Genomic DNA, 15,308 nt, shown 5'->3' with positions numbered 1-15,308 from the left:
GTCCCAGCCCCAGCAGCTCGAAAAACACACTGGGCATGAGCACGTGTCACCCGGATCCTGACGGGATGGAGAACTAGAGGAAAAGGGACCCAGCAAACCAGGCCTCCCTCCCTTTCTTTCTTTCTCTTGCACACACACCCTCTGGTATTAAAAAAAGAAAAATGAAAAAGAAGATGTCATGGGGACCAGGCAGGTGGCATGGTGGTTAAGGGCGCTGAACTCTTACATGGCCGACCGTAGTTCAAGTCCTGGACCTGACAGCTTACTTTCTCACTTTTCCTCTCTCTCTCTCCCTCTCTCTCTCTCCTCTCTCTCTCTCTCACGCTGTCCCTCTCTGATCAAATTAAAATAAATAAATAAAATTAAATAAAAATAATTCTTTTTTAAAAAAAGAAGATGCCAGATACATGAATAAGTTTGAATAAGATCAAATGAACTGTTTTGTTGTAAACCTACTTTGTAAATTAACATAATGTTTAAAATGGGAGGCCTGAGCTGCTCTGTTGTTTTAACCGTTCTCAGACAAAAACAAGAACTAAAACCTTGTGTCTAAATCTTCATTGTTCAATCTTTTAAAACATTTTCCCTAACTATTACCTCTCCCCACTAACACAGATGTAGTGTGTACCAGTTTACATACTGTGGTCCTTCGGAAGATGATGAACCACTGTTCTCTCCAAGGTTTTCTCCACCCCACCCTGAGTCAAGGGCAGATTTTCACCCCAATGAGAACGAGCAGTCTCATTGCAAATGTTGGCTGAGTGGGGTCCAAATTAAGCCATTCCCTTGATAGGAGCAGAGCAACCCTGCCCTTGGCCTCTGCACCAGTCACGCTGGGATTCCTGGATCTGAAAGAGGAGACCCTAGAGTCCACGCCTGCTGACTATGACCCTCCTCCAGCTCCTCCCTCCTGCCCATCCTGCCATGGCTCCTGCCTGACCCTGGGGCCACCAGAGCAGTACTGGCAAGGAAGCCGGCATGGGGTGCTGGGTGGAGGCTGGGAGACACCCCATCTCACAGTTCTGGCCCTTGGGTTTGGAGAAGACAGACTTAAAATCACACATATATTCTTCCTGGGAAAAAGAACTGTGGCTTTCTAAGTGTCTAAAATAGGGAGAGACAGGTCTGGCCCAAAGCCACTGGCTTCACTCACCGGGACTCCAGGTCCCCATGGGTCTCGCCAGAGCCAAGCCCTCCTCCCCACTCAGCTCTCCCTGACCCAGGCCCTCTTCCCCCATGTTCTCAACACTCATCTGCCCTCCCCTTTCCACCTTGTCCTCCCCATCCCGCCCCAGGCCCCCTTTCCACCTTGTCCATCGCGTCCCAGCCTCGGCTCACGCCCTGGCATTACCCACACGTTTTCCCCACACAGCCGCGGCAATCACTCTAGCTTCAGACTAGGTCCTCCTTGCCTTTGCTTCAACCCTCTGAGACGGCTTCTCATCACACCTAGAAGAAAATCCAACCCCCCCCCCGGACCTACAAGGCCCCAACATGATCTGGCCCTGCACCCCACCTCACCTGCCAGCTCTCTCAGGCCACGTGGGCAGCTGTCTGTGCCCAGTTACCCCGACGGGGCCCACCCTAGGTCCCTGAATGGTTCGTGTCTCTTCCTGCAGGTCCTGTCTGCCTCCACCCCACCCTCACCAGTGTCCAGTGCCTTTTTTGAAAGATCTCAGCTTAAATGTCACCTCTTTATGAGGCCTCCCAGACCAACCCTCCACCCCCAGTAACCACTGCATTGTTCCAGCTGAAGACTCTCCAGGACTCCTGCCAGAATCTTTTATTTAGTTTATCTGTGTGTTTGTAGACGGTCTGCTTCCTCCACTGCAATGTGAACTCCAACGGAGCAGGGCCCTGGTTTCCCCAGCAGCCTGGCACTCCACTGGCACGCAATAACTGCACCTCACATGAGCAGGGTCATGCCACTTCCCATTTTCCAGATGAGGAAACTGAGGGTCGAAACGAGAAGTGGGCCGCACACTGATGCTGATGCAGGCAGGGGTGCTGTGCAATGCTGGAGACACAGGGAAGACCTGGGTCTGAATCCTGGGCCAGCCCAGACCCCTGGGCACTGCAGGTGTGCCTGTAATTCCAGTCAGCTGGGAGGCTCGGGCATTTTTATGGCAGGCAAGGCCCTGTTGAAAATCAACCTCTCTCTTTTACTCTCTCATAAAAAACAAACAAACAAACAAACAAAAACCTGAAGGCAGGGAGAGTTGGCCAAGACCACCTTGGCAGGAAGCATCAACATTAGAATCCAGCTCTCTTGACTCCACACCCCACCTCTCTGCCATACACAGCCTGCCTGAGAGTCACCTCCCAACCTCTTCGCTCCAGCAGACACGGCTTCCCGATCAGACTTGGCCTAGAATTTCAGTTCCACCCTCCTAGTGGAGGGTGGTGCTTCTTGTTCTTATTGGGTAAAATGGGCATAACATAAAATGTACTGTTCAACTATTTTTTTCTTTTTTCTTTCTTTATTTTTGAAGAGGTTTTTGCTATAGGAAACGTGCTCACCAGAAAGATTGAGAAACAGAAAGCAAGAAATCACCCCCCAGAGAGGATGGCTACGCCACAATCCCTTCTCCATTCTCCTCTCGGGATCCTGGGCATGCATGCACACGTGCCTGGCCTGAGTTTAAGCCACCAGGTCTGGGACTCAAACCATAGTCGACTACATGGGAATTCAGCGACATAGCCATTACACCAATTGCTAGTCCCCAAGTATTTTTTTTTTATAAAAGTTTATCTACTTATTTCTTCCATGTGCAAGAAAGACAAGGAGAAAGAGAGAGAGAGAGAATACTTCCAACAAGGTTTTGATGCCACAATCCTTCCCCAGCCTCAATCAGCGATGGATCATGAGCACACACATGTCTAGTGTGATCAGGGAGGACTCCAGACATGAACCAAGAACCATCCCATGTGCGTCAGCCTCAAAGTGTTGTGTTTTACTGCTGCACCACCACCTAGCTTCCCGCTTTAACCATTTTAGGGATTAAATACATTCACACTGGGGGCTGACAGGTGGCATGGTGGCTAAGGGTGCTGGACTCTCACATGGCCGAATGTGGTTCGAGTCCCAAACCTGGCAGCTTGCCTTCTCGTTTTCTCTTTCTCCCCTTTCTCTCTTACTCTGTCCCTCTCTGGTCAAATTAAAATAAATAAATAAAGTTAAATAAAATATTTCTTTAAAAAAATACATTGACACTGTTTTGCAACCATCACCACCCTCTATTTCCAGAATTCTCTTCATCTTGTGAAATTCAAACTCTGTGCCCTTTCAATAAAAACTCCTCTGCCTCAGCAACCGCCATCCTCCTTTCCGTCTCTGCGCATTTGATGCTCCAGGTAGCTCAGGTACGAGCAATCACATAGTGTCTGTCCTTTGGTCTCTGGCTTATCTAGTGTAGCTCGTGTCAGAATTTCCTGCCTCTCTATGGCTGACTAGCATTCCACTGTGTGTATATACCACATGTGGTTTGTCCAGTCGTGTGGCAGTGGACTTTTGCCTGTTGTGAATATTGCTGCTGCGAACGTGGACATGGAAGATCTGTGCCAGTTCTACTTTCAAGTCTTCTGGGTACAAACACAGAACTGGAATTGCTGAATCATTTGGTAATTCCATTTTTAATTTTTTAAGGAACTTCGTGGTGTTTTCCACAGTGGCTGCACCATTTTACATTCCCGCATAAGGATGATTTTGTTTGGTGGTTGGTTTTCACTTTGATGTTTTGGGGATGAGGGGAAGGGGGAATGGAACAGCTAAGGCCTTTGTCTCAAAGCTCTGGCCCTAGCCCTGTGAATCAGAATTCGACCCCACTCATGCTCCTTCGGCGAGCTGACCGATCCCTGAGTCTCAGCCCACACCCGGGCGGCCAAAAGCTTCACCAGACTCAGAGATGAGGAAGTCACCAGCAGGTCCCTGATGGCCCCCAGGGGCACCTGCCCAGCCCTTAGTGTTTCTGAATTTCCCCTTGGGAGTCTGTGCTGCAGATACAATCCACTTGCAGGAAGGTAATAGTCACTCCATTCCTGAGCCCAGGACTCGAGGCTCCACCCAAACAGGGCAAAAGAAACCCTGCAAAACCGCAATTTGCTTGTCAGGTCTTAGGAATTTATTAGAAATCACCAGGCCCAGAGCCCATTGTTGACAGTGGTAAATACTATGTGCAGGCTGGGGTGGGTGACGGTCCCTAGCTTCCTCTTTCCTGGGCCAACGTAAGCTAATTTTGGTAAGCATCATCAGAAATATGGATGTCTGCAGAAGAAAAACATCTACTAGGCTTAGATGAATGCTCCTCCTACATTCGGAGCAAGAAGAGGGTTTTGGTATTTAAGAGTCTCGCACGCAGGGCATCAGATTACTTAAAACAGGTTACTGAGCCCCACCTCCAGAACCAGGCTCAGTGGGTCCAAGATGGGGCTCAGAACTGACAGCCCTAACAAGCCCCCAAGTGATGTGGATGTGACTGGTCCACACCACACTTCTTTTTCAGAGAACGATTTTTGCTATAGGGTATGTGTGCTTGCCAGAGACATAGATAGAGACAGAGAGACAGAAAGCGAGAAATCACCCCACAGGGGATGGCCAGTATGTGTGCTTGCCAGACACAGAGACAGAGACACAGAGAGCGAGAAATCACCCCGCAGGGGGATGGCCACACAGTCATCCCCTTCTTCTCCAGTCTCCACTTGGGATTTTGGGCATGTGTGCACACACATACCAAGCGTGAGTTTAGAGTCTCCAGGTCTGGGACTTGAACCGTCGACTATGTGGGAATCCAGCAACTAACCATTACTCCATCTGCTGGTCCCTGGACCACACTTTGAGTAGCAAAGTACTAGGAGAGTCTAGGTCTGGGTTTAGCTCCTGAACACGTGTCCTACTGCACCAGTGTCCAGGCAGGAGAGCAGAGGCAGCTGGAAGGACAACTGGAGACTCAGCAGACCCTGTGGGCAGAAACAGGACACAGCCTTTGGTGGGCTCCAGACAGCTTCAGCCCCCAAGAAATAATGGCTGGGCCTGTATGAGTACTAAACCTTTTATTTGCAAAATATCCTACAGTTGACAGAGCATTTCACTTCTGCCCTCTTCTCTGAGCTACGCAGCAGGCTTGCTACTTGTCTCCATTCTAGAGATGAGGAAACTGAGCTCCAGAGAGACGATGCAGCTTGCCCAACGGCCCAGGAGTTCTAATTCACTGGACAAATATTTGCAGAGGGCCTGTGATGCTCCCAGCACCAGTCTGAACAGACACAGGGGGCTGGAGGTAAGGATGCCCTCAGGGGCCTCCAGGCTTAGGGGGGTCTTGCCCAAGTTCCTACCATGTGGGGCCGCAGGGTGTGGGTGGTGTGGCCGTCTTTCCCATACTCATCAAACGTCAGTTTGCTCTTGTTACTCCACACACACTCTCTGGATGGTATCACCTCCGTGGCTTCAACCCCATCTATACTCTAATGACTCCCAAACCTCTCCCCAGGTGGAAGGCTGACATAGCCAGTGTCCTGCGGCCTCACAGGACATGCTCAGCGAGGCCCACATGAGGTCCACCACTTCTCCACTCTTGCTCCTGGGAGGACATCCACCAGCCCAGCCCCTCATGTTGAATGGCTAGCCTCAGCTTCCTGCCTCATCGTCACCACCGTGTTCAGTTCATTACCAAGTTCTATCACTTTGGCCCCTAAGTATCTCCCACAACCACATCCTCCTCTTCAGCTCTCTCTACAGTGCCCTAGATTGAGTGCATCGAGACTTCCTGCCCAGAGTCTGCACACCAGCCTCCTGCTGGGCTTTCTGTCTCCAGCTTACCATCCTTGAGAGCATCCTCTAAGACACAAATCTAAACAAGTTGCACCCTGCTTCAAACAATTCCATGGCTGTCGAGTCAACAACCATCCATCCATCCATCCAACCATCCATCCACTCAAGTATCCATTCACACAACGAATGCCCCTGAGCACGTATCACATGGAAGGGACTACACCAGACATTGGCCCCGAGTGCCAAGCTGCTACTCGTCGTACGGGGAAGGGTGGAGATAAGTGAGATGTACTCATAGGAGAGCACAGGATTTTGCAGGTGCTCAGAAGAGGCGAACTAACCCAGTCAGGAAAGGTCTTTCTGAGCAAGAGCAGCTATGCTAGGCCCAAGAGAAGGGGGAAGGGCTGCCAAGCAGAGGGGAATTTCTGTCTGTGGAAATTGTGTGCAACAGGCCAAAGGCAAGAGGGAGAGAATGGGAATTTCTGGAGAACTGAAAGTAGCTTGCCATGACGGGATCTAGGTGTGAGGTGGGCATGGCCAGAGAGGAGAGAACAGAGAAAGCTGTAGAATGTGACAACTAATTAGAATGAGGAGGAAATCTGAAATGTCCCTCAGTGCCTGATCCTCATAGGCTCTACAGAAATGATTTGTCAGGTAGACAGATGGGTGGAGAGGTAGGTGGGTGATGGAAGGGTGAATGGATGGGTGGATGAATGGATAGGCTGATGGGTGAGACGTGGGTGGACAGATGGGTGAGTGTATGGGTGGACAGATGATAGATGGGCTGACGAATGAGGGGTAGATGGATGAGGGATGAGTGGATGGGTGAACAGATGGGTGAATGGGTGGTGGATGAAAGGATAGGTGGATGAATGAGAGGTAGTTATAGATGGACGAGTGAATGGATGAATGAGTAGGTGGGTAGGTGAGCGGGAGATAAGTACATAGGTGAAGGGTGGGGTGTTGAGGCTGGGTGCTGGGACAGTGAGGGTATCATTCATAGAAATAGTGAAATGAGAAGGAGGAATCACCCTCGCCACTCCTCCCCTCTGCTCAGCTGGCCAGAGGGTGCTGCTTTTTCACCAGGCTTTATCACAGCCAGCTTTTCCTTCTACCAGCAAAGACAAGTAATCCTGGAGGGAAAGACACCTGGCCAAGACCACCTGGTCTCCACAGGAACCTTGCCCCTCCAAAATCAAAGAGCACAATGAATTCGAAAGTGTTCTTTGAATGGCAAAACACAGATGGGAGGGAAGGGCCTGGCCACATTTGTGAGAGCCCTCCACTTGCCAGGCAGGTTTCCATACGTTCGTTCTCTCTGTCAACGCCACTGTCATCAGCCCCCACTTTACAGACGAATAAACTGAAGCTCAGAGAGATGAACCACCCTGCTCAAAACTCCACAATCAGAATGGGCAGGCCAGGTTGTGTACACAGACAGGCCCATACTTTCCTCTACCCCATGCTTTCCAACTATAGTGATGGTCATGGAGCCACTGTCCCCAACGTCAGACTTAGCCCAGCTCCATTCCTCACAGATGCCACCACGAGGGCCACCAGGCATAGACTGGGTTGGCCCCTGCACCTGAAGGATGCCCTACCAGGTCAACCATTTCTTCAGCACCACTGTACGTCCAGGCTCTGGTTTCCCAAGGAGGGGGGGACTGAGTAAGAAAGTCAAAACAACACTTTTCATCCAGCTAATAAACAGAAAAATGACACACAAAGTGACTCAATGCCTAAAAGCAAGTCTAGAGGTCTCCAAGGACTTCAAAGCCCCCAACAGGAAGGAAGGGCCTCTTTGACGTGAGCCAGGAGTCCCTTGCACATTCCAAGTTGGAAGGCGGAGGTGCCTGTCTGCAGGAGCCTGCACGAAAGCAGTGATCTAATTCATCACCCCACTCTCCCAGGCGGCGCGGTCGGCATGCACACAGACGGTTACTCACGGTGCTGGGACTGCCCACGGCACCCCTGCGCCCGCAGAGCTGGGGCTTCTCCTGTGGGCCCGGCCTTTCTTCTGAGCAGCTGGCCTATTCTCCACACGCTTTGAACAAGGCTTCTTGATTTTTTTCAAAAGGCTGTTAATATTCCCCTTTGAGGAGAGTGTGGAAGTCAGGCTGCAATTTTCCTTAGTCCCTATCTTTTCCCCAAATAGCCTCACCTCAGCGATGGTGAGGAAACAGAATCAAATTTCTAAAGCCCTTATAAAAGTTACAAAGTTCAGTTCTCTGGGCTCACAAAGTTCTGTGAGTCAAGCAGGGCAGGTGTTGCCAACCCATTTCACAGGCCCTGAAGCCCCAAAAGGCTACACTGGTTACTCGAGCTTACCCAGGAAGCTGGGGGAGATCTGAAGCCAGAATTCAGGCACCCAGACGGCAACTTGCTGTCTTTGAGATTTTCTGACCACAGATCATAGCAAGAAATACACTTCCGTGGTGGCCTGGCGTGTGCACATGCATGCGCGCACGTATGGAACCAAACCTCCCCAAAGCAGTACTTACCCTACTACTTGCCATGCATGCTGATATTTTCTATTCAGTTTCATTTTAAAATTCAGGTCATGAGCCACTAAGTTGATTTTCTGACCCACAGGTGGGGTGGCAGCCTACGGTTTGGAAGAACTCATTGGACCTTCGCCAGCACTGCCCGGCTTCTCCAGGAGCCTCCAGGGCCCAGACAGGTGTGTGGTCTCTGCAGCCAGGTGAGGAGGCAGGAAAGACTCTACCCAGGCAGCGCCAGGATCAGGATGGAGGGAGTCCTCCGATCAGGGAGTCTAGTGTGAGTCCTCTCTGGCTCTGCCTGCCCCAGCTCAGCTCAGTCCTCAAACCTCAAACAGCCAGGGCTTCCCGCAGCGGCTCTGCAGAGACCTAGCCCACCCTGCAGCCAGCACCGCCTTCCTGCAGACCCAGCCTCCCAGCGCTGTCTAGAAAATCCCCAGCTGGAGGCTGCCCGTTCCTGAGTGAGGCAGAATCATGTGAACTCCAGTGTGGTGTCAGGCTGGGCGGTTGCCGAGGAACCGACTGCCAGCCCAAGGATGCTGGCGGCAGAGCTGCTGTCCACACCCTGGAGCCAGTGAGCAGCTTTGCTGGGGATGTACTGCCTGAAGTAGGGGTGGTACCCTCGGGCTTAGGGGTGCACTCAGTCTGTCCATCCCGAACTACCCCTGAGCCTCTAAGGGATACCTGGGGAAACGGGATGTGGAGGCCTGGCCCAGGGCCTCACCTGAGACTCTCACCCAGGTGACTACAATACATCCAGGTCACCGCTGTGGTGTGGACACTGAGAACAATGGGACAACAGGCAGGACGGACAAAGCTATTTGTGCTCCTACCCCCAAGCTGCTAGCCTTCAGCCCCCAGCAACTGACACCTGGGGCAGAAACTCGCAACACTGGCCCCGCAGTGGGTTAGAGTATCCCTGGGGAGTCTATAAAAAAGGCCAGGGCCCAGGACCCAGGCCCCAGCCCAGACTACGTCAGCCCTGCTTTGTGGGGGTGAGGGGCCGGCATCAGTGGCTTTCAAGCTCCCTGGATGACTGTGAAGTACAGCTGGGGTGGGCGCTGGGGTGGCCTGCTCCAGGCCCCCCCCCAAAGTGAGGCAAAGGAGTCAAGGCTCTGGCTGTGACTAGGGTGACCAGTCGGGAGCTGAGTGGCCCAGAGCAGTGTCCAGATATAGGGCTCTGGCCTCCTGGGGCCTTCTGAATTTCTAAACTCCTCTGCTGTATAGTCACAGCACAGGGGGGCAGAAGGGACCCCAGGGCTTACCTAGCCCAGCCTCCTCAGTTTACTGATGGGGAGCTCAGGCCCAAGAGGCCAAGAGCTCCTGACAGGACTTGGCAGCTAAATGATGATAAAAAGTGATTGAGGGGGGGGACCAGCAGGTGGTGTAGTGGTTAAGGCTCCAGACACTCTCACATGGCCAACCATGTTCAAGCCCTGGACCTGGTGGCTTGCTTTCTCACTTTCTTTCTTTCTCTCTCTCTCTCTGGTCAAATGAAAATAAATGAATAAATAAATCAAACTAAGTAATTCTTTTTTTTTTTTTTTTAAAAAGGGTGATTGAGGGATGAGTGGATGGTGTAATGGTTACATCGCTGGACTTCCACATAGTCAACTGTGGTTCGAGTCCTGGACCTGATGGCTTAAAACTCTTAACAGACACATGTGTTTGCATGCCCAAAATCCCAAGAAGAGAATGGAGGAGAAAGGATTGCAGCATGGTCATCCCCCCTGGGGGGTGATTTCTTACTTTCTGTCTGTCTTTCTCTGTCTCCCCAGTAAGTGCACGTGCTGTATAGCAAAAATCTCTCTCTTAAAAAACAGAGTGACAGAGACCTGCCACCACATCGGTGCCGCACAGTTGTGGCCTAACCACCTCCCTCCAAGGCAATCTCCCGGGAAGCTGATCACAGGCTTCATGGTGGGGTTGGCGAGTCAGACACCAGCGTGGGGTTCCCAGGGGCACGAGTTCCCCTGCTCCGTAAGGTGAGTTCATGGGACCAGGCTTCTCCAGAGCGAACTGCTATAGTCCTGTCAGGGGACACAGGTAGGAGTCCTGAAAAACCCTCTTCTCTGGGCCCAGGCCCTCCATGGGCTGCCATACAGCAGGCCTTTCCTCAACAGCCTCTTACATTAATTGCTGCTTCTAGGCTTTTTTTTTTTTTTTTTTTTTTGCTATAGGACATGTGCATTGGCCAGAGAAACAGAGATACAAAGAGACAGCGATAAATCACTCCCCCCGCCACCACTTCCCTCAGCGGGGATGGCCATGCTGCAATCCCTTCTCCTCCATTCACCTCTTGGGATCTTGGGCATGCACACACATATGCGCCTGGGGTGAGTTTTAAGCCGCCGGGACTGGGACTTGAACTGCAGTCAACTACGTGTGAGTCCAGCAATGTACCCATGACCCCATCCACTGGTCCCCCTGCTTGTAGGTTTTAAGTTATAAGCAAAAGGCTGCCACCTGACACACAGCACTGTTGTGTGCATTTCAACACAGATCTGAGTAGCATGAGAATGGCTGGTTTTGCCCAGTGTCATATATCAGGTCGTCAGAAAAGTCATGACGTATTTTACCTATATTTTTCTATGCAAAAATGCATGCCTTTTCTTTTTTAAAAAGAGAATTATTTTATTTAATTGCATTTATTATTTTCCAGTTTGATCAGAGAGAGAGAGAGAGAGGGAGGGAAAGTGAGAAAGCAAGTCTGGGACTTGAACTGTGGTTGGCCATGTGGCAGTCCAACACCTTTAACCACGATGCCACCTCTGGCCCGCATCATGCCTTTTCTGACAACCCAGAGGCAGGGCTGGGATCAGGCGTGCAGGAGCCACTAGCGTGCCTGCCTGGTTACCCCCAGGACACGCCCTGCCCAAGAGAGCAGTTTTGGCCCCCTGTATGGAACAGCTCAGCCTAACAAGACAAGCACACGCAGGCCATGAGCACCACGTGTCTGTACTGCAGGAAACCCTGGTGGCACGGTGCCCCTCCCCGCCGGGGCCCCAGGGAGTAGCTCGCTGCCCAGGCTGCCCAGCCCTTTGCCACAGTGTGCACCACACCTGGCCTGGAGCAGGGAGTCTCGCCTTTCTCCCAGGGAACCTCTCTTCCCCTTCCCGTGGACCTTTGGGATGCAGATGGAGGTGAAGGTGACTTCAATTTCACTCACATCGCTGAGCCTGTCCTCCGACATGCCCACTCAATGAGGGAAGAAAGCCCACGTGTGTTCCACTTGGTTGCTAGACCTTGTCTTTAATCTGAAACCAGAAGGAAGGACTACCAGGAATAGTGATACCAGGCAGGGGCCGGAAGGAGCCCGGAACTCCCCATCGCCTCCCCCAAACCACTCCAAGTAAACCTATGACTAAGTCAAAGAAGGGAGTGTGTCATAAAACCAGCTTCAAAACATACCAGCTGTTGCCCCCTCCTCCAGTCAGGCTTCTGCCCTGTGGCCCAAAGTGGCAAGCTCTTAGGGGGCGGCCACTGACCAGAGGGGAGCATTTATATAATAAAGGGTGGGCCTGGGCCCTGTGGGTCTCCCTCTGGGGCTCATCCCATCCTGAAAAGACGTGGCCTGCCACATTAATTTTCTCCTTCTCCCTGTTCCATAGTCCTGAAGTGCTGTAGGCACCCCTACCCCGGGCTGGCAGCCCCCAGAGGTTGGACTGAGCCCTGAGCATATTCACCAAGCTCTGAAGGGCTGGCGGGCTTTCCCAGCTGCTCTGGAGGCTGCTGGGAGGACAACAGGGCCTGAGACCAGAAGGCCTACAGGCACCCCGGCCTCCCAGGCATCCAGGCCATCTGGGAGTCAGCAGAGAGGACCCCAGGGTCTGTCCTAGGCTTCTGGCACCTTACAAGGACTTCAGCATGCGGCAGCAGCCCCATGGTTACCCGGCGGCAGAGGATGGGGATTGAGAACAGAGGCTCTGGGTCAGACTGCAGAGGCCAAGGCCTGGCACTGACACTTTCTGGCTATCAGACCTTGAGATCATACCCTGGGGACCAAGGGGCTTCTGTGAGAATCGAAGGAAGAGAGGCCCAGCACGTGCCTGGCACTCAGTAGGTCCTCAGAAAGTGAGTGAAAATGTGGTGGTGGTGATGATGCTGGGGGCCCCACCCCGAGTCACCCGAGGCAGGGCAGAGGACGGGCAGGCCAGTGCAGAGGACGGGCAGGCCAGTGCGGGGAGGCGGTTGTTATGAGCACCACTGACTGGCCAGGAGGATACTCGAGGCCATGCAAATGACTCTGCTGACTTGAGGGTAGGCAGGGAACGGCCTCAGCGCCTCCCAAGGGTGCTGACGAATCCAGATGCCTATAATTAGCCACCCGCAGTTTGGGGGCAGGCCCTTTTACTGGCTAGGGTCTCGAAGCTGGCCTGGGCCTCCCGTGGGCAGCAGCCTGGCACCTGGCACACACATCTGCTCTTACAAAGGCAGCTGGACGCCCGGGGCTGCTGTGGCCTGCAGGTGCAAACAGGGCCAGGTCAGAATTAAGGATGGCTCTGCTGGAAGCTTCAAGAACTAAGAGGAGGAACAGCACAGAACCTACCGAAGCGCCTGGCACCAAGGTCCTGGGGTGGGGAGGGCAGGCTGGAGAAGAGCCTGGAGCCACTGAGTGTCAAGAGTGGCCATCACCATCGCCTAGCACTTTGAACCGGGTACTGTGCCGAACACCTTCCAAATCTTTCCCTTTTGATCCTCACATCAACCCTGTGTGGCGGGATTATCCTCCATTTATATTGAGTTGTCAGACGCCAGCGACCCAGTAGATGAGAGAAATGAGATTCAGAGACTACAAGCAACTTGCCCAGAGTCACACGGCTGGTAAATGGCAGAGCTGTGATGTGAACCCAGGGCTGTTTGCCCAAGACACAGGGCTCTTGACTACTGCATTAGTGCCTCATCCCTACCCCAACACACTGCCTCACACCTAGTGGCTTAAAACCACTTTAATTTGAGGCCAGCAGGTGGCGTAGTGGTTACATCACTGGACTCCCACATGGCGGGCCATGGTTCGGTCTCAGACCCGGTAGCTTGAAAATCACACTGGGCATGTGTGCCCAAGTTCCCAGGAGGAGAATGGAGGAGAGGGGACTGTAGTGTGGCAGTCCCCTCTGGGGGGGGGGGGGGGGTGATTTCTCACTTTCCCTCTTATTGTATCTGTTCCACTCTACCCTACCCCAGCACACATGCCCTCAGGCAAAAAACTCTTTAAAAGTTTTTATTAAATTTTTAAAAAACACTTCAATTTTTTATCTTCCAGTTCTGGAGGTTAGAAGTCTGATGTGGGTCTTACTGAGCAAAAATCCAAGCATCAGCAGGATGGTATTCCTTCTGGAGAGTCGAGTGGAAAATCCCTCTCCTGGTCTTTTCCAGCTTCTAGAGGATTCCAGCACTCCTAGGCTCGTGGCACCTGCCCATGTTTGAAGCCAGCAGGGGTGGCCCAAGTCCTTCTCATATGGCTTCTCTCTGCCCTCTGCTCCCATCGTCCTTTGTGGCTCACCCTCCGACTCTGACTTCTGCTCCCCTTCCACTTCGAAGGACGTTTGTGGTAACAGGGCTGCCAGATGACATGGGACTCTCCGTACAGCACGGCCGTCAGCTGACCCACCTCAGGCCTGCCTGCTGCTCCTTCCCTCTGCCAGGTAAGGTGGCACGGTCATGACTGCTGCTGGGCAACTTTGTGGGGACACTGTACGGCACCCCACACCCACCACATCTCAACACATTCCGAACCCTGCACGGCCGCGCTTTCTCAAACACCAGTGTGCACATGAAACCTCCCAGGAATCGCATTTAAGGGCAGTTGGTGGTCTGGGTGGAATCGGAAATGCTTCTGCAGAGCTCCCAGGTCCAGGGGGCGGGACCCGCCTTTGCGGCCTGTGGCCACAGGGATGAGAACCGAGAACAATGAGGATGCTACACAGGGCTTGGTGCTTAACAAAGACTCAGCACCAAACAGGGGGCAGAGGAGGAAGGGGAAGGAGAAGGGAGAGATCTCTGGACCTTGCCTCCCACCTCCATCTGGGCAGAGTCTACCAAGGACAGATACAATGAAGCCAAAGCCACAAAGAGCCCCACCTCCATCTGGGCAGAGTCTACCAAGGACAGATACAATGAAGCCAAAGCCACAAAGAGCCCTGGCGACACTCAGGGGGTTTTGATGGAGGCCCTGCACAAGGACAGGCTTCGGGCTGTGCCCGAATGGAGGGTGGGCGGAAGGTGGGGAAGTCCAGAAGGCCAACAAGGCCCCTTGATCCCCGACATGCCCTCTGCCGTGTGGCCCCATTTATAGCCTACCCACTTCCTGGACTGTCTGTGTCTCCTCCCAGCAGTCCCTCACCATCGCCTCCACACTCTTGTCCCAGTCTTTAAAGCCAGTCCCCCTCTTCAAAGCCGCATTTTTCAAGAGACATCTGTGTCAGGTTCCCCTGAATGCCCATTAAATGCAGATTCCAGGCCCTCCCCTGGACTCACTGAACCCAAATCACTTAGAGGCCAAGAAAATGCATTGTTTTTTCTTTTGGGAGAGGTTTTTGCTATAGGGCACGTGCGCTCGCCAGAAAGACAGAGAGACAGAGAGACAGAAAGTGAGAAATCACCCTCCAGGGGGGATGGCCATGCTGCAATCCCTTCTCCTCCACTCTCCTCTCGGAATCATGGGCATGCATGCACACGTGCCCGTTTAAGCCACCGGGTCCAGGACTCGAACCTGATCGACTACATGGGAGTTCGGCGACATAGCCATTACACTAACTGCAGGTCCTGAAACCGCATTTTTAAATTCCCTGGGATTTGCGCCTTGTGCAAAAAAAAAAAAGATTTACCCAATTAAAAGATGGGAAAATAAGTTGAACAAAAATCTCTCTAAGGAAGACATACAAACAGCCAAAAAGCATATGAGGAAATGTTCAACATCCCTCATCATAAAAACCACAATAAAACCACAACCACCTAACCCTTGTCAGAATGGCAAAGATTAAAAATATAAAAAGTGATAAATGTTGGCAGAGATGTAGTGAAAAGGGAACTCTCCTACACTG

At 52.3% G+C, this 15,308-nt stretch overlaps 1 protein-coding gene across 4 annotated transcripts in view; it reads right to left on the bottom strand.

Moving 5' to 3' along the window:
• GPR68 (G protein-coupled receptor 68) overlaps nucleotides 1-15,308 on the bottom strand; it is a 35,447-nt gene that overhangs the window by 5,096 nt on the left and 15,043 nt on the right. Inside the window, exon 1 of one of the 4 annotated variants that reach the window (XM_027775483.1) lies at nucleotides 8,269-8,719. The exons of 1 other annotated variant lie outside the window; for it this stretch is intronic. The gene's annotated coding sequence lies outside the window, so the exon portion shown is untranslated. Of the gene's footprint in view, nucleotides 1-7,713; nucleotides 8,076-8,095; nucleotides 8,241-8,268; nucleotides 8,720-15,308 lie in introns of those variants that run through there. 2 more of the 4 variants (XM_027775484.1, XM_027775485.1) reach the window with 2 other exon arrangements.

Source organism: Tupaia chinensis, unplaced genomic scaffold (assembly GCF_000334495.1).
Source record: "Tupaia chinensis unplaced genomic scaffold, TupChi_1.0 Scaffold000568_1, whole genome shotgun sequence".
Taxonomy (NCBI): domain Eukaryota; kingdom Metazoa; phylum Chordata; class Mammalia; order Scandentia; family Tupaiidae; genus Tupaia; species Tupaia belangeri.
Note: the sequence above shows the minus strand (reverse complement) of the source record. Positions and strands in the feature narration are given on the sequence as shown.